Raw genomic sequence first — 20,664 nt, 5'->3', positions numbered from 1 at the left:
TGATGCATATACAAAAAGCCCAGACTTCACCCCTACACAATATATTCATGTAAGAACACTGCACTTTACCCCCTTTATTTATAAAAATTAAAAAAAATTTTAAACTCTCAGCAAACTGAAAATAGAAGAAATCTTCCTCAATCTGATAAAGGACATGTATTAAAAACCTACAACTAACATTATTCTTGATACCTTCTCCCCTAATACAGAGAACATGGCAAGAATTGAATCTGAATAGAATCTTCACAATTCTATTCAGCATTGTACTGGAGGCCTTAGCCAATGGAATAGTGCAAGACAAAGAAATAAAAGGCATACACACTGGAAAGGAAGAAGTAAAACTCCTCCTGCTTACATACGACAAGATTGCATATGTTGAAAATCCTAAGGAACTTACAAAAAAGCCACCAGAACCAATAAGTAAGTTTGGCAAGATTGTAGAACACAAGGTTAATATACAAAATCAATTGTATCTCTATTTACTAACAATGAATAATTAGAAATTGTATTTTAAACAATACCACTTACAATAACATCAAAAAATATGCAATACTTATAGAAAAATTAAATAAAATGTTACAAAATCTGTACACTGAGAACATTACTGAGAAAAATCAAAGAAGATCTAAATAAGTGAAGAGTTACACCATGTTCATGGATTGGAAAGCTCAATACTGTTAAAATATCCATTCTTTCAAAATTGATCTGTAGATTCAACATAATCACAATGAAAATCTGGGCAGGCTTTTTTTGTAGAAAATAACAAGCTGAGTCTAAAGTTTATGTGAAAATGCAAATGAGTAGGTGGGACTATAGGCTCAGACCACCATGTCCAGATAATTCTGGACTGACTCTAAATGGACTTGCTTGGACATATACCCTTCCCTGAACACTGGAACTCTAATGACTAGGCCTGGGTCACAGGAACCATGCTTGGAGCTGAGTAGCAACAGGGTGGTATCAGCTTCACACTGAATAGTGGTTCCTAAAAAGAGAAAAGAAAAAGGAGAAAAAAAAAGAGGGCCTGATAGAATAAAGGCACTGACAAGCAAACACAGCTGATGACTATTATGATGCACTACTTTGGGAATCAGGACAAAAATATGTTTTTTTAAATCTTTAGAATAACTGAGCCCAAGGCAACATGCTTTGGTGCTCTTTTAACAGAGCATAACATAAAGGAAGAGAGATGCATTCCTTGGTCCACATATCAGTGTCCTCTGAGATGGACTGGAGAAGAGCTAAGAAGATGCTACCCAAGAGCTAAGAAGAGCTACAAAGATGCCACTCCTTCCTTGCCAAAACAGAACGTAACCTGTAGAATGAGGTGGAGGTAAGATTGGGCTTGGAGGGGATTGGTAAAGTCCCTTAAAAAGAAATGGCATAGGAAGTTGGCTAAAGATGAGTAAAGGATTTCTGAGCCAAGTCAAGCTGCAGGACGGAACCATTCTAGGGCATGGGGTTGGCTGAAACTCTTGTGGGGTCACTTTGTGCACCATGAGTACTTGAGCTCCTGGATGGAGACATTGCATTTCTGAAGTGGCAGACTCATTTTGCCTGATGGTAAATAATTTTAAACATTTTAATATCAATACAAAAGGAATCTATTATAAAGTAGAATGCAAACACTGAATGCACTTTTAACACAAAATACACATTTCTTGCTTGCAATGATCCCTTCAGACTGCTTTCATTTTTCTCCTTTGTATGTTTTCAGTCTTCGCCACTGTTAGGAATACTTCGTTGGAAAAAATTTGACAAATCCCTCCTTAAAAAATAAGGGCTGGGATCAGGGATTTTCTTGAGATTTTTGCAGTGTCCAGACACTTTGCCAGAAGAGGAAACCAGGCAAGTATTCAGAATGGAAAGGTTTGGGATTCTGAGGACAAGGCTAACACCTGGTGGGGTTGGCAGAACCGATGTAAGCCTATGCATGAGGGACTGAGGTTTGGAGGCTGCTCACACAAACCTTAAGAGCAGCTGCGTTCCTGGGAAACATCTCATGTGCAAAGTATGGGATCCTGCCCTGGCTTGAGGTCTGCACTAGCATCTCTTGGTAAGAGTAGGAATCTAGTGTTCTTGGAGAGGCAGATTCATCTCTGGGGTCAGGGGAAGTTCATCTTAAAACCAGCTCTAGTCAGCCAGCTTTTAGCTTCAGAATTGGTGGAAGAGAGAGATAAAACCCACAGGTTTCGAGTTCACAGGTATAATAAAACACAAGAGCTAAAGAAAGGGCCATAAAAATAAAAAGACATTTTAATACCACAAAAGCGAGAAGGGCAAAATAGAAATGACAACGCTTCCCCAGAAAAAGTTCATTCACTGGCACCTGGCCTTATTTTTTTCCCTTTCATTACGGGCCAGAAAAAAACTTCCTCACAGACTACATCATCCGAGGGACCAGGAACCACTGAAGAACAGGCTGGGTGCTCCTCTCATGCATTCTAGGATGACATGAAAATGACTCCAGGATGACTTTATTCAAAGATGGGCTGAAAGAACAGCTTCTGGCCATCAGCACAAAACCTGCAGCCTGACCACAAGAGGTCCAAAGACACTCCCGTGTCTGTCTCTCCTGTTTGGGGCCCTCTGGAAATTTTAATCAATAAGTCTTGATTATCATAGTGGTTTTTAAAGGACAGAAAATAAGGCAGGTGGAGTGAAGTGGGAGAATTAAATTGGCAATATAGCTTCTTCCACTGAAGTGGTTGAAAAAATTTAATAATTACAATGCCAAAGGCAAAGAAAAAAAAAAGAAAAAGGAAAAAAAAAGACAATCAGCCTACACCTGGAGCATTAGGTTCTGAAAATCCAATTTGCACATAAAAAGTCGAAGGGTCTTTGCCGAGGGGGCAGGGGCTGAGGACTCACTAGGGAGCAGAGGACCGTTGCCCTGGAGACAGGTCTTAGCTTGGAAATGGCAAATAGGAAAATTACAAGGGCTTAAGGGAGAAAGAGGGAAAAAAAGGCACTACTTAGGATGGTTGAAATCTTAGAAAGCAGACGAGACTACATGAAAGCAATGTACTTAAAAGGACGAATACAGATTTAACTGCTCTAATAAATGAAGATAGGAATGAGGAGGCTATTTTAGTTAATATTTGGTGGTTAAAATGGGTGATCAGGCACTTAAGGGCTTTAACAGAAGAGAGAAGGGAAATTTGTTAGGAGCAGAAACCGGGACACACTTGCCTGTTTCCTCGCTACCCAAGAGGGTACTATTGAAATGCACCTTCAGACAGCCATTGATAGAGAAATAAGAGTAAATATTATTTCACAGAGCATCCTCCTTAGTGCCTCTGACAATAATCTGAGGTGGCAGATGCAAGAGGGGGGAAGTCTGGAGCTATTAGTGCAAAATGCACCGATATTAATTGGCCAGTTGCAAGGCAAGCCAATGATTGAGGGGGAATGGCTTGGGAAACTATGGCTAGGAGGTTTCAGGGTTAAGACTTTGCAAGAGTTGGTCTGGACACCACCCCCTGCAAGGTGGTTAAGAGTTTTGGTACTGAATTTGGATCCCCAAGAGGCCAGAGCTAGAGAAGGGACTCCTGCCTGGGTGACATGGAGCATGAAGAGCCAGTGAGATAGGGTCAAAGGACTCAGAGATAAGAGAAAACCAAGGAGGGCCGGGTGCGGTGGCTCATGCCTGTAATCCCAGCACTTTGGGAAGCTGAGGCAGGCAGATTACTTGAGATCAGGACTTCGAGACAGCCTGGCCAACATGTTGAAACCCTATCTCTACACTAAAAATACAAAAATTAGCCGGGTGTGGTGGTGCACGCATGTAATCCCAGCTAATTGGGAAGCTGAGGTAGGAGAATCTTTTCAACCTGGGAGGCAGAGGTTGCAGTGAGCCAAGATCACGCCACTGCACTCCAGCCTGGACGACAGAGCAAGACTCTGTCTCAGAAAAAAATAAATAAATAAATAAATAAATAAATAAAGAGAAAACCAAGGAGAACCAAGCCCAAGAGGATGAACACAAAGGACAAACGTGGAGCTAAAAACAGTAGCCAACAACAAAGGAAAAATAAATGGGATCATTGGATAACACATGGAGACAGACCCTGGACAATTGCTGACTGTGGACCAACACAGGGTTCCCAGTCAGCAGTGCTGGCCTCTGATCTGCAGCATCGGCATCACCTGAGGATTTGGTAATTTGCAAATGCTCCATCTTCCCAAATCAGCAACTCTGGGGATGGAGCAATTTGTGTCTCAACAAGCCCTCAAAGTGATCCCGATGCACGCTAAAGTTTGAGAACCACCCCAAAAAAGCATCCCTGACTTGCTTCTCATGGCCGCTGAGTAGAAGCTTGCTGGGGAGCAGGGCTCCCTTGAAACCACTAGGTCAGCCTAGACAGGTAGACAAGTGGCACGACTCACTCAAGGGGAGACACAAGAAACCAAGTCTGGGTTTCACAGAGGCGTTGGACTGATGGTGGGAGAGATTTTAAGCAAGATTACCCAGCCCATAGAAGAGAGGTAGACAGGACTGGTTTAAGTAATAAGGCTCTGGGAAGAATCAGAATTCACTGATAATCTCTTCCCTATAGGAAAACTAGTTCTGGAAAACTACAAGTTTGTAAATGGAAGAATTAGCAAACTCGAGAACAAAAAAACAAACAAATATGACCTCATGATCTTAATAGCGAGCATGTCTACATATCAGAAAGCCCCCAGAAAATGGAAAAGGAACATTTTCAGCTTGGAGAGATCAGATAGTAAAGCAACAAGAAGCTTCAGACATCAGGAACCAAAAACATGCAGACATAGCTGGATGGGGTCAGGGCACTAATGGAGAAGATTGCAAATGACTGTAATTTGCAGAACTGTGAAGCCGTAAATTGCTCTGGGAGAACTGCCTGCTATGAGTACAGCACTCTCCGCTCTCAAGATGAAGCAGCTGAAAGCTGTGGAATTGGTTAAAATGACTCCTGGAAAAAGAAACAAAATTGTATATGAAGGCTAAGAGGTGGGGCCCAAAGCCATGAATATAGGCGCCTGGACCATGATCAGAGGTGAGACTGTCTTCATGTTTCCGCAGTCCAGGGATGGAGTTTTACAGCTAAAAATTCAAGGGCATTAAAAACAAGCAAACAAACAAACTACCAATTCTTGTCACCATTAAATTGTTAAAACTGTTATATAGAGACAGTGGAAGGACCTCAGCCTATTAGGTGAGGGACTATATACAAGATACAGAGAGGGAACAAAAATTGTTGCTCTGGAAATGTTCTTAGTTTTGGAAATGATCAAAGGCAAACTAGGGACATAATAGAGGCTTAAGAAAAGAGTAAAGAGACCCAGTACCCTCTCCAAGTTCTAACCCCACAAACTGTTGACACAGCAATAGGAAATAAAAGTGAACATGCACAGCCAAAATGAGGAAGAATAGAGGCACAGGAAATCCAAAAATGAGAACAAGGCAAGTAGGGGAGGCAGAGATAAATGACTGCCAGAGACCAACATCCACTTAAAGCTGTCCTCAGCCCTCTCTGCATTTTTCATTTCTGGTGAGTTTTTAACAGCTTTATTGAGCTATAACTGATGTACAGTAAACCACAGATATTTAAAGTGTGTAATTTCATGAATTTTGACATATGCGTATACCCCTGAAATCATCACCATAATCAAAATAATAAACATAGCCATTACCCACTCCGCAAATTTCTTCATGCTCTTCTGTAATCCATCTGTCTTCCTTTTTCACAATCTGCTATTTGCTTCCCCCATCCCCAGGTAATCATTGATCTAATTTCTATCACTATAGGTTAGTTTGTCTTTTCTAGAATTTTATATAAATGGAACCATGCAGTATGTATTCTGTTTTGATTGGCCTCTTTGACTCAACATGATTTTGAGATCCATCATGTTGCTGTGTGTATAGATAGTTTATTATTTGTTACTGCTGAGTAGTATTCCTTATATGGAATCAACTATGTAGCCATCAACTACTTATTTATTCATTTATCTAGTGACTTACAGGTAGACATTTGGGTTGCTTCCATTTTGGATTACTATAAATAAAGTTATTATGAACATTTGTGTACAAAGCTTTGTGTGGACATATTTCTCTTAGGTAAATACCGATGACATACTTTTTATTTATTTTTAGTTTTAATTGACATTTAATAACTTACATATTCATGGGGTATGTAGTGATGTTTCAATGCGTATAATGTGTAGTGATCCAATTAGGGTAATTAGCATATGCATCATCTCAAACATTTATCATTTCTTAATGTTGGGAACATTCAATATCCTCCTCTTAGCATTTAATACTACATAATAGGCCAGGCACAGTGGCCCATGCCTGTAATCCTAGCGCTTTGGGAGGCCGATGCAAGAGAATGGCTTGAGACCAGGAGTTTGAGACTTCCCTGAGCAACATAGTGAGACCCCTGTTTTTACAAAAAAAAAAAAAATTTTTTTAATTAGCCAGGTATGATGGCATGTACCTGTAGTCCTAACTATTTGGAAAGCTGAGGTGGGAGGATTGTTTGAGCCCAGGAGTTTGAGGCTGCAGTGAGCTATGATCACACCATGCATTCCAGCCTGGGTGACAAAGTGAGACCCTATCTCTAAGAAAAAGGGAAGGAAGAAAGGAAGGGAGGGAGGAAGGGAAGGATAAAAACTACATATTATTGTTAACTATGGTCACCTACAGTGGAATACAACAGTGGAATTTACTCTTTCTATCTAGCTATAATTTTGTGTTCTTTAACAAATTTCTTCCTATTCCCTCCTTCCACCTGCCCTTCCCAGCCTCTAATATCCCCTGTCCTACTTTTCACTTCTATGAGATCAACTGTTTTTTAGCTTCCACATATGAGTGAGAACGTGTGGTGTTTAACTTTCCATGTCTGGCTTATTTCACTTAACATAACGTCCTCCAGTTGCATCCGTGTTGCCACGAGTGACAGGATTTCATTCTCTTTATGGCTGAATAATATTCCACTGTGTATATATTACCATGTTTTCTTTTCTTCCTTTTATTTTTTAACTCCTGGCAAGCTGTGAAACTACGTTTTGTTTATCCATTCATCTATTGCTAGACAACCAGGTATGATGATGTATTATGATTTGGGTTTGATTTGTTAAACTTTTGTTAAGATTCTGTCTATGTTCATGAAATATATTGGAATATAGTTTTCTTTCTTATAATGCCTTTGTCCAATACTAGTATCAAGGTAATGCTGACCTAACAAGATGAGTTGGGAAATGTTTCTTCCTCTTCCATTTTTCAGAAAAATGTGTATAGCATTGGTATTATTACTCCCTTAAATTTTGGTGGAATTTATCAGTGAAGTTATCTTTCCCTGGAGGGGTTTGTTTTGTTGGCTAGTTAATGTTATGGGGGAAGAGGGTTTTTAGTCTATAAATCTAATTACTTTAATACATATAGGACAATTCAGGTAAGCTATTTCTTCTTGAGTGAGATGGTGGTTTGTATCATTGTCAAATTTATTGGCATGTATTTTTTTTCATAATTGGTATTATCTTTTTAATGCCTATAGGTACTGTGGTAATATCCGCATTATATCTCCTATAATATTTATTCCTGATATTGGTAGTTTGTGCCTTCTCTCTTTTCTTCCTGATTAGTATACTACATATTATCAACTTTATTGATATTCCCAAAGAACCAGCTTTTAGCCATCTAAAAAGAATGAGCTTTTGAAATGCCTGCAGTGGCTTACTCCTAGAATCCCAGCTACTTGGGAGGCTGAGGTGGGAAGATCACTTAGGCCCAGTAGTTCAAGGCTGCAGTGATCTATGATCATGCCATTGTACTCCAGCCTGGGCAACAGCAATACCCCCACCCAAAAAAAAAAAAAAAAAGTTCCAGGACCTTGGACCATTAGTTAATGTCTTATCATGAGATCATTCCAATCTAATGTCTAAAAAGACACAACTATTGGTGCAACTAAAGTATCTCAGGTTGCTAAGGAATTATGCTTGAACATAAATTCACCCTCCATCTGGATATATGAGTCCCCAGCAGGATCAGCAGGCTGGGCTTCCTGATACTACAAAATCCAATTTTTCATTGACAATCAAAAACCTGCTGATGTTCTTAGACCAATGCTTGAGTCAACTGTGTCCCTATATAATTTTCTAGGCAAGTTTGTGGCTCCCTAAATGCTGCCCTCTCTGTTGAAAACCTAAGATTAGCATGACTAAACGAGAAGGGAGAAGATACAAATTGCCAATATTAGAAATAAAAGGAGAGAGATCTGACAAATATTAAAAAGGATACTAAGGCAATGTTACAAACAACTCTATGCCCCCAAATTCAAAATTCAAAAGCTTTGATAAAATGAACCAATTCCTTAAAAGATACAAACTACAGAAGGAATAGATAAGAATAGTTCTGATAACCCTACATTTATTAAATAAATTAAATTTGTAGTTAAAAACTTTCTCAAAAAACTCATGGCAAGATGTTTTTACTGTGAACTCTACTAAATATTTAAGGAAAAAACCAGCACATTCTCTATACATTCTCTTCCACAAAATAGAAAAGGACAGACCACTTCCTGACTTATTTTATGAGGTCAGCACTACCCTAAATACAAAAATCAGACAACAGAAAACTACAGACTAGTATAACTCATAGACAAAAAAATTATTCACCAAATATTAGTGCATTTAATTCATCAATACATAAAACGGACAATACATATGACCAAGTGGGGTTCATATTAGGAATATAAGTCTACATCAACATTCAAAAGTCAATCAATGTAATTCACCATATTAATAGACTAAAGTGAGAAAAACTATATGACCAACTCAGTAGATACAGAAAAAAGCTTCTGATAAAATTTAACATCAATTCATGGTCAAAATTTTTGGCAAACTAGAAATAGAAGAGAACTTCTTTAACCTAATAAATGGTATCTACAAAAAAAACCCTATTACTAACATCATAATTAATGGTGAGAGATTGAATGCTTTTCCTCTAAGGTCCAGAAAAAGGCAACAATGTCCTCTTTACGATTCCAAGTAAACATTATACTTGAGGTCCTAGTAGTGCAATCAGGTAAGAAAAATAAATAAAAGGTATGTAGATTAGAATAAATAAATGTAACTTTCTTCAATCACATGCAATATGATGGCTTATGTAGAAAATCCCAAAGAATCTACACTAACAAATATCTTGGAAGTAATCAATGAGTTTAGCAAGGTTGCAGGATACCAGGTTAACAGACGAAAGTTGATTGTATTCCTATATACAAGCAATGACCAACTGCAACCTGAAACAAAGAAACAAAAACAACAACAAAATGCCCTTTCCAATAGCACCTCTCACACTGCAAAAGAAAGAAAAAAAGACAGGTATAAATCTAACAAAATATGTCCAAGATCTGTACTTGGAAATCTAAAAAAACACTGATGAAAACAATAAAAGATCTAAATAAATGGAAAGATATATCATGCTTGCAGACTGGAAGACTCATATTTTGTTAAGATGTCAATTCTACCAAATATGGTCTATAGATTTAATGCAATACCAATCAAAATCCCAGCCAACTTTTTTTTTTTTTTTGAGACACTCTATCACCCAGGCCGGATGCAGTGGCACGATCTAGGCTTACTGCAACCTCTGCCTCCCGAATACAAGCAATTTTCCTGCCTCAGCTTCCCAAGTAGCTGGGATTACAGGCACACACCACCACACCTGGATAACTTTTTGTATTTTTAGTAGAGAGAGGGTTTCACCACATTGGCCAGGCTTGTCTCAAACTCCTGACCTCAAGTGATCTGCCCACCTCATTCTCCCAAAGTGCTGACATTACAGGCATGAGCCACCACACCCAGCCCCCACCAACTTTTTTGTAGACATTTCCAAGCTTATTCTAAAATTCACATGGAAAGGCAAAGGAATTAGAATTGCCAAATAATTCTGAAAAAGAACATTACCTGATTTCAAGATATACTATTACTATAACACTACAGTAATCATGACAGTGATTATTGATATAGATCAAGCAGGATGTCAGGGGAAATCCCAGGATGGAATGTAAACTATGACAAATAAATCTAACTTTATTTTGTACTAAAATTATAATCACACTTAAGGGTGTGGAAGAAAAGGAACTGAACTAAGTAACTTTGGAAAGTGCATAAGTGGAAGCTTTAAGGCTAAAGGCAAAAGAAACTGTATATCAACACTGTATTCTATTTCGTAAATTTGCTTCTCATTGGCGTATAGGTGAACAATTCTGAAATTGCTTTACATGTATATGGGCGATGGGCAATTAAGTAGGTGAAGGGTGAATGGTGGGAGCCAGGTTCCCACTGTTGGGGAGGAAAGTGACAGAAAAGCAAGAAACGTGGGCTAGAATGAGCTCTGTGGGACTGAATTGGAGTCAGAGGCATCAGTATGAATGTATGCGTGTGTGTGTGTGTGTACTATGCACACACACTTACATGGAGAAACAATCTTTGAGTTAGTATACTTACATGTATTACCTAGCTCTGTCTGCTGAGAGGAACTAAGCAATGACATCCTGGTAGTAATGAACAAAACCAGTGCCTAGATTTCGGGTTCTGCCAAAATCTAGGACAATTTGAGCAACAAAATAAATAACATTATTGGATTATAATCCAAATTACAAAGTAAATATACATGAGTCCCTACTGATATAAATAAGTGATTGAATAAACAATTTAACAAGTAAATAAATAAAAGCGGGGAGACAAATCTTTACATAAGAACCAAAAAATATAGGTAGATACTCTCCACTCTATCAGACAGAATTTAATTCCTTCTTCCTTTACTTAGTGACTCACTTCTAAAGAATAAAGTGTGGAAAGGGAGAAATATTAACTATACCATGAAGAAACCTGGCAAATCCTACTTTAACCAAATGGTCAAGGTAAATGTCACCAATGATGCCATATAGCCATGATGTACTTCCTTATATGATGTGATGAGAAGGGCATTTTACCTCTGTGGCCTTCCTTCCAAAACCCCATACCCCTAATCTAATCATGAGAACAACATAAAAAAAACTCACATTGAAGAATGTTTTATAAAATACCCGACCAGCATCCCTCAAAACTCTCAAGGTCATGCAAAGACTGAGACAGTATCATACATCAAAGAAGACTAAGGATACATGATTTAAAAAAAAAAAAAAAAAAGCAATGTTGTACCCTGGATAGGATCTGGGAACAGAAAGAAAACATTAATGGAAAAACTGCTGAAACCCAAATAAAATCTGAAGTTCAGTTAATAGAAATGTACCAACGTAGGTTTCTTAGTTTTGACAGATGCCCCATGGTAATGTAAGATGTTAATAATAGGGAATATGCTGGGCATGGTGGCTCACACCTAGTAATCCCAGCACTTTGGGAAGCCAAGGCAGACAGATCACCTGAGGTCAGGAGTTCAAGACCAGCCTGGCAACATGGTGAAACCCTGTCTCTACTAAAAATACAAAAATTAGCTGGGCACAGTGGCGTGTGACTATAATCCCAGCTACTCAGGAGGCTGAGGTGGGAGAATCACTTGAACACGGGAGGCAGAGGTTGCGGTTAGTGGAGATGGCTCCACTGCACTCCAGCCTGGGCAACAGAGCGAGACTCCATCTCAAAAAATAAATAAATAAAAAATAGAGAAAATGGTGAAGGACTTATGAGAATTCTGTTATCTTTGTAACTTTTCTGTAAATCTAAATTTATTTCAAAATTAAACCTGTATTTTTTAAAAATAAAGGTGATATGAAGACATTTTCAGGATGTGTGCAGTGGCTCACACCTGTAACCCCAGCACTTTGAGAGGCCAATGCGGGCAGATCACTCGAGCTCACGAGTTCAAGGCCAGCCTAGGCAACATGGTGAAACCCTGTTTCTACCAAAAATACCCCCAAAAAATTAGCCAGGCATGGTGGTATGCGCTTATAGTCCCAGTTGCTTGGGGGAAGAGGATTGCTTGAGCCCGGGAGGTGGAGGCTGCAGTGAGCCATATTCATGCTACTGCACTCCAGCCTGCATGACAAAGCAAGACGCTGTCTCAGGGGAAAAAAAAAAAAAAGACTTTCAGATAAACACAAAACTGAAATCATTTGTGTCTGGCACTATTATACTATAAGAAATGTTAATGAAATTTTTCAGTCTGAAGGAAAATGATACCTGAAGGAAAATTATTCCTTCTTGAAGATAAGAAACTTAGATCTCCACCCCCCCACACACACAAATCAGAAATGGTAAATATGTGGGTTAAAATAAATAAATTTTTCTTATTTTTGTAATCCCTTGAAAGTATAATTGTTTAAATACCAATAATAACAATGCATTGTGGGATTTAATATGTAGAAGGAAAATGGCAAGAGCACAAAGGTCAGGAGGGGAATATAGACAGATACAGTGGCATACTTAATGGGACAGAATATGATTTATATCATGGTGTAATAAGGTAAAGATGGATATTATTATACATAGAACAGCCACAGAAAAATCAAAGAGCCATAGCTAGTAATGCAATAGAGGAGATAAAATGAAACACTAAAAAAAAGCAATTAAAACAAAAAAGGGTGAAAAAGGAGAAAAAGAACAAAAATAAGATAAACAAATAGTAATAGCAAAGTGGTAGACATAAGCTAAACCATATATGTAATAAAATATAAAGAAATAAAAATATTCAATTATAAGGCAGAAATTATCACAGTGAATAAAAATACCAGACCCAACTCTGTGATGGCTGCAAGAAACACACTTGACATAGACAGAAAGAGACTAAAATAGAAAGATGGAAAGAGAAATAACATGCAAAAACTAATTATAAGAAATCTAGGGTGACTATATATCAAATTAAGTATACTTCAGAATGAGGAGTATTGACAGAGATAAAGAAGGATTGTATCAATTTTCTATTGCTGCATAACAAATTACCAAAGCCTAGCAGCTTAAAACAATCCCATGTATTAATTTGTAGTTTTGTATATTGCAAGTCCAGTATGGCATGTATCAGCCAGGTTGAATTCTCACCTGGAAGTTCTGGGGGAACATCTGCTTCCAAGTTAACTCTTGTTCTTGAAAGAATTCAATTCCTTGTGGTAGTAGGACTGAGTTCCTCTCTCTCTCTTTTTTTTTTTTTTTTTTTTTTTTTTTTTTTTTTTTTTTGAACAGGGTCTCAATCCCGTTTCTCAGGCTGGAGTGCAGGAATACAATCATGGCTCACTGCAGTCTCGACTTCCTGGGCTCAGGTGATTCTCCTGCTTCAGCCTCTTGAGTAGCTCCAACTACAGGCATGTGCCACCATGCCTGGCTAATTTTTTGTACTTTTAGTAGAGATGGGGATTTGCCATGTTGCTCAGGCTGGTCTCAAACTCCTGGGCTAATGCAGTCTGCCTGCCTCGGCCTGCCAAAGTGCTGGGATTACAGGCATGAGCCACCGCCCCCAGCCAAGTAGTTCATTTCTTTGCTGGCTGTCAAGGAGGAGTAGCTCTCAGTTCCTAGAGGCTACCAACAGTCCTCCACACGTGGTCCCTTCCATCTTCAAGCCATCAACAGGGCATTGAATCCTCAAGCTCCAAAGTTTTGACTCTTGTTTTGTGACCAGCTGCAGAAAACTCTGCTTTGATATACTTAGGACAGACCTATCCAGATAATTATTTCAATTTTTTTTTTTTTTTTTTTTTGAGACGGAGTCTCACTCTGTCGCCCAGGCTGGAGTGCAGTGGCACGATCTCAGCTCACTGCAAGCTCCGCGTCCTGGGTTCACACCATTCTCCTTCCTCAGCCTCCCAAGTAGCTGGGATTACAGGCACACACAACCATGCCCGGCTAATTTGTTTGTATTTTTAGTAGAGATGGGGTTTCACCATGTTAGCCAGGATGGTCTCGATCTCCTGACCTCGTGATCCGCCCACCTCGGCCTCCCAAAGTGCTGGGATTACAGGCATGAGCCACTGTTCCCGGCCAATTATTTCAATCTTAAGATCACTAGTGCCCATATAACGTAACCTAATCCTGGAAATAAACTCCATCATATTGAAAGTCCTGGAGATTATTCAGTTCATGTACCCTAGAGACGAAGGACATTTTGTGGGTCATTCTAGAATTCATCCTGCTGAAAGGATGTTTCAAAATGATAAAATAATCAGTTCATCTAGACACAGCAAAACTGATGTATTTGCACCTAATAACAGAGCTTCAAGATATATGAAGCAAATATTAATGGAACTAAAAGAATTAGAGAAATTCATGATTATAGTTGGAGATCTCAGCCTTTCTCAGGAATTAATAGAACATATAGACAGAAAAGAAGTTAAGATATAAAATACTTGAACAACGTTATTAACCAAATTGACCTAATTGACATTTGTAGAGAATATTCCCAATTACTTTAGAATGCCCTTTTTTTTTTTTTTCAAGTTCACATGGTACATTCATCACTACAAACTCTATGTTGGGCCACAGAACAAGTTTTGATAAATGTAAAAGGATGGAAATCATACAGAGTGTATTCTCTGACCACAAAGACATTAAAATAGAACTCACAAAACTTGTTATAGCAATTCCACATGGCATAGAGACACTCCAATTTTATGCTTGGATGTCAACATGACAGTAATTCTGTGGTATGATCAAATAAATATGAATTACTCACATAGGAGTAGAAGTCCCAAAGTGAGTGGTGGAGAGGATGGCTCTCTCTGGGACATAGTCCAGAATACAGACAGAGTGAATAGCAAATGTGTAATGGTTTATAAAAAGAAAGTCCTGCTACCATGAGATTTAAAAGAGGTTCCACCTAGCATGAAATTTCAAAGAGGCAGCAAGAGGGCACATGTGCTTATGAGACCTGAGGGTGAGTGAGCTTTATCAGGGTACTGCAGGAGGCAATAAACACAGGCAGGAACGAAGACTTAAAGCTATCTAGCACTGAATCAAATGCCAACTGGAGTTCAAGTTTCTTTTGTATAATCTTCATAACACCATATAAAAGGAAATTAAACAAACATAAATAATTCGGGATCAAGGATAAAATCATGAGGAGAATGAAAACATATTTTGAATTAAATGACAAGGAAAATACAATACTGCATATGAAAATTTCTGGGATGCAGCCAACGAAGTGCTCATAGGGAAGCTTATACCTCATCCAAGGGAAAAAGATCTGAAATCATTAACCTAAGCTTCCACCTTCAAAAACTGGAGAGAGAAGGGCAAATAAGCTCATAATCCATAAAAGTAAAGAGATAACAAAGAGCAGAAATTAACAAAGGAGAAAAGAGACAGATAATGAAAACAATAAAGTAAAAAGATACTTCGTTGAAAGCATCAAAAAACCCAACAAACCCTTAACTAGATTGATCAAGGGAAAAAGAACACATATCACTAATAACAGGAGTGAAGAAGAGTTACCACCACAGATCCCACAGACATTAAAAGGATAATAAAAAGACATTATGAGGCCAGGCGCAGTGGCTCACGCCTGTAATCCCAGCACTTTGGGAGGCTGAGGCGGGTGGATCACTTGAGGCCAGGAGTTCGAGACCAGCCTGGCCAACATGGAGAAACCCCATCTCTACTAAAAATATAAAAATTAGTCAGGTGTGGTGGCATGTGCCTGTAATCCCAGCTACTTGGGAGGCTGAGGTAGGAGAAATGCTTGAAAGCAGGAGGCAGAGGTTGTGGTGAACTAAGATCACGCCACTGCACTCCAGCCTGGTGACAGAGTGAGATGCTGTCTCAAAAAAAAAAAAAAAAAAAGACATTATGAATAATTTTATGCTGGTAAATTTGAAAACCTAGATGAAATGGAGAAAGTCCTTGAAAAATACAACTTATAATAACTGATACCCCAAAAAAGCAAGTATTCACAACATGTATCAAACAAACGACTTGTATTCAGAATATATGTGGAACTCTTAAACCTCATGAATTAAAAAACAAACTGCCCAACTAAAAATGGCCAAAGGGTTTGAAGAGATCTTCACAAAATAGGATGCACAGCCAACAAACACACAAAAAGATGTACGATATCATAAGTCATCAGAGAAATGCAAACTGAAGCCACAATAATTTACTACTACACACCCACTAGAATGACTACAATTTTTAAAAATGAGAATACTGAGTGTTGGAGAAGGTGTTGAGAAACTGGCTCCAATATATTGTGGATGGGAATATAAAATAGTACAGCCACTTTAGAAAACAGTTTGGCAATTTCTTACAAAGCTAAATGTATATTTACCATACAACCCAACAGTTCCATTCCTATTTACACTAGAGAAATAAAAACATATGTCCACACAAAGGCTTGTACATATATATTCATAGTAGCTTTATTAATAGCTAAAATCTGAAGTCAGCCCAATGGTCAATTAATAGGTAATAGATACACAGATTGTAGTATGTCCACACTTAGCAATAAAAAGTAACTAAGTACTAATACCTACAACAACATGGATAAGTCTTAAAAACAGTATGATGAACCACAATAACCATACCATATGATTTCATATAAATGAAATTCTAGAAAATGCAAGTCTAATCCACGGTGACATAAGCAGATCAGTGGTAGCCTAGGACCAGGGTAATGTATATTGCCTGGACCAGAGCATAGGGGAACTTATAAGGATGACAGAATTGATTGTAGTTGTGGTTACACGGGTATATACATTTATCAACATTCATTGGATGATATGCTTAAAATGGGTACAATTTAAGGGTGTAAATTCTCAATAAAGTCAAGTGTAAACAATATTCCTATAAGAGAAACTCCAGACAGGAGAGAAGTTTCCCTGATTTCTATTAAATATTCAAGGAAAAAATAATACCAAGCTTACACAAATTGTTTCAGAAAACAGAGGTGGGAAAACATTCATTTTATGAGACCAATAATACAGTGATACTGAAACCAAGAACATTACAAGAAAATAAAACTCCAGGCCAATATCCCTTATGAACATACATATATAAACATAGACAAAATATTAATAAATTGAATGCAACAATAAATAAAACTGACCAAGTGGGATTATCCCAAAAATGGAAGATTGGCTTAACATTTTAAAGTCAGTTGATGTAATTCAATACATCAATGAAATAAGAGAGAAAAAAACATAAATGAGGCAATTTTGTAGGTACTCTGAAAATACCTTTTAAACAAGTCTCCCTCCAGGTGAATCTAGTTCAACACAGGCTTATGATGAGTAGCTTGACCCTACCTGCTGATTTGTCCCACACCTAATCACAGCTTTTTTTTTGAAAGAGCTGTGCACTCATCAACAAATTTCCTGCCTATCATTGGCCTATGCCTGCATAATTGCATGTGAGGGCGAGAACAGGCATTCAGAGGAAAACATCGCCCTTGCTTCGTGACTACTTTGTTGAAACATTCCTTTCATAGAAAGGGTTTACATTGCTATGGTGATCATACTGGATTCTGGGATTTGTTGTGTTTTATTTTCTCAGTGAGCAACATCTACATATTTGCCCCACATGTGGAGAATGCTTGCCTGGTGTTCCCCTCCTCCAAAAACTTAAGGAAAGCTAGTGAAACGTGCTTCCTGTCTTCAGCCTACCCAAAAGAATCCAAAGAAGGCTCTTGATCATGCCAAACCTTGCATTTAACAGTCACCCTGAATCCTTAGAACCTCATCTTCCTAATCTGTAGGCAGCAAGACTTACCTGTTTGTCTCTCTCTGATCACTCACCTAAATCCTTGAAGTTGATGAGTCTTTTCCCCCGAACCTCCAAAGCAGTTTCAGCCAAGATGCAGACACCAGGAAGACCATCACAGAGCATCTTCTTCAACCAGAGAACTCAGTACCACAAATTCCAAGCCATATCTTGGCCCAAGGAGCCCAGAAAGGGATTGTCATGTGGCTGCTCTTACCAATGATAAATGGAAAATATCTGCAAGAGCCTGGAGGTGGGCCTTAATTCCTCTGCTAGCCAGAGCAGGTGGGAAGAGGATCTAGTGATTGCCTTATAGTAACACAAGAGGAATCAGCTTGAACTAAGAACTCCCCTGAGACAAGAATCCAAGCGATACCTGAGACACTGTTGGGGGAAACCTCTACGCATTTGTTGAGGAGCCATGCTCAGTCCTTTCGACTGTCATCCCTACATCCACTCTTAATCCTAGACTGGCTCCCCAAGTTTTCCATTCTTGCAGTAGTTCCTGAGTCATCTGCTGCTGCTGTCAATAACTAAGGTGGCCATAAAATTCATTGTCCAAATTGGGACCCTTTTGAGAATGCAAAGTGGATGCTTTTAATTATTACACTGTGACAACAGGTATAAATTGGGATTGTCCCAGGAAACCAGCATATGGTCACCCTAACAATTACCCCTCCATCCCAAGGAGCTCTCTCTCTCAAAACTAACTGGAGTGTCACAGTCACTACACTGTTCTGTTTGCTGTCCCCACAAACATGCAGATAAACTTCTCACTTGAAAGGCTTTACTTCTAGTTGTTACAGGTAAATTGACAGTGATCACTGAAGTAACCAATCAGGGAAAGTTAAATGAATGTTTCTAGTGTATGGTCCCTGGTCTGACCAGCCAGATTTACTCTGAAATGGCAACTAAAGTTTCATGGACTTTAGTTTTAGATTTTATTTCTTTTACTTTATGTAGATGACCATGTATTATTGCAGACATATCACATGGATATTGTGGAAAATTAGAACATTGAGACCAACCAGTATTACAAAATAAATTGCTACATGACCATCACCAAGAAATTATTACTGCTGAATGATATTAGCAAGAATAGTAGACTAAGAACCTCAAAATCTTCTCCTCCATGAAAGCAATGGGAAAACTGGAAAAATGGCCAGAATCAACCCTTTCAGAACTCTGGAAATTAACCAAAGGCTTACAGCATTCAGAGAGCATTTATTCAAGAAAAACACCTAAGGCCAGGAGTGCAGTGGCTCCAAGGCAGGAAGATTGCTTGAGGCCAGGAGTTTGAGGCCATTCTGGGCAACATAGTAAGACTCTGTCTCTACAAAAAAAAAATAAAGGATTAAAAATTAGCTGGGCATGGTGGTGCATACCTGTAGTTCCAGCTATGTGGGAGGCTGAGGTGAGAGGATGGCTTGGGCCCAGGAGTTCAAGGCTGCAGTGAACTATAATTGCATCACTACACTCCAGACTGGTGATAGAACAAGACCCCATCTCTTAAAAAAAAAGAAAAACAGCTGAATCTCAGTAAAATAATGAGTTTTGTGATAATTTAACTTTCCCTATTCCCATGCTCCTCTTTCTAGATCCACAGAAGCCTTGAAAACAAAGAGCTCACAATTGCAGTAAAAAGCAGCAGCCCGGCAGCCACCAGAGAGGACAGAGTCCCGCAACCTCCCACCACTTTGAAGGAGCTGGAGCTCCTTCAAAGCCTCATTCAAAAGAAATTGTCATTATTTTACCTATCTGGTGTTTCCTGGGAACCCTACTTGCAAGGCTGGCTTTATTTGATTAAAGTTCATCAGTGCAAAAAAACCTTTTCCCTAGGATGTTTGTCAAAAACAATTAAAGGTAATTGTTTAACTTCATGGCTGCTTGAGTTCATGAATAACAGTTGGAGCAAATAATAGACAAGCAAAAAGCTTAACAGAAAAATATGGGAATGGAATGTCCACAGGAACTTTTAAAAAATCTGCATATTCCTTAAACTCTAGAAGTCTACATGCATACATAGGACATATTTGTGCCCAGGGCTGTGCAAAGACCATAAGAGCTTACTTCTACTGACACAAAAGAAATTCAAGATTTGTATGGTGAAAATTATAGAACATTGTTGAAATAAGTGAAAGAAGACCTAAATAAATGGGAAGATATATAGCTCATAGGTTGGAAGATTTATAATGGTTAAGATGGCAATACTCTGCAGATTGATCTACAGAATCAATGCAATCCTTATCAAAATCTCAAATGCCTTTTTTTTTTTTTTCTGCAGAAATTGACAAGCTGATTCTAAAAATCAAACGGAAATGGTAGGGACACACAAGAGCCCAGCAACCTTGGAAAATAATAAAGTTGAAAGACTCACACTTCCACTTTCCAATATCAAAACTTACTAAAGCTACAATACAGTCGTCCCCCTTTAACCATGGGGAGTACGTTCCCAGCCCCCCCAGTGGATACTGAACCATATATATAGCTCTCTCTCTCTCTCTATATATATATATATATATACGTATATATACACACACACACTATGTTTTTTTCTATGCATACAGACCTATGATAAAGTTTAATTTGTGAATTAGGCAAAATAAGCAATTAACAACAATAGGCAATAAAATAGAAGAATTATAATAATAAACTGTAATAAAAGTTATGTGAATGTGTGCTCTCACTCTCTCAAAATTTCTTAATAGTTTAGACCACGGTTGACTGTGGGTAACTGAAACCACGAATGGAAAGTGAAACCTCAAATAAGGGAGGACTACTATATTCAAGACTGTATGATTCTGCCAGAAGGGTAGACATATAGATAAATGGAATAGACTTGAGAGTTCAGAAATAAGCCCATACATTTATGGTCAACTGATTTTTGACAAGGGTGCCAAGACAATTCAGTAGGGAGAAAACAGTCCTTTCAACAAATGTTTCTGGGGCAAGCAGTTACCCCCATACAAAAGAAAGAAGTTGGACTCCTACCTCATACTAAATACAAAAATTAAC

General features: G+C 38.5%; 1 long non-coding RNA gene across 1 annotated transcript; it reads left to right on the top strand.

Annotated features, from left to right (window-relative positions):
* Positions 1-214: 214 nt before the first annotated feature.
* Positions 215-5,473, top strand: LOC129060681 (uncharacterized). The gene is made up of 3 exons (XR_008527587.2): positions 215-420; positions 1,124-1,333; positions 1,718-5,473. It is a non-coding gene; the product is annotated as an uncharacterized LOC129060681 (long non-coding RNA).
* The last annotated feature ends 15,191 nt before the right edge of the window (positions 5,474-20,664 follow it).

This window comes from Pongo abelii, chromosome 6 (assembly GCF_028885655.2).
Source record: "Pongo abelii isolate AG06213 chromosome 6, NHGRI_mPonAbe1-v2.0_pri, whole genome shotgun sequence".
Taxonomy (NCBI): Eukaryota; Metazoa; Chordata; class Mammalia; order Primates; family Hominidae; genus Pongo; species Pongo abelii.
This window is presented reverse-complemented; position numbering and strand designations above follow the sequence as displayed.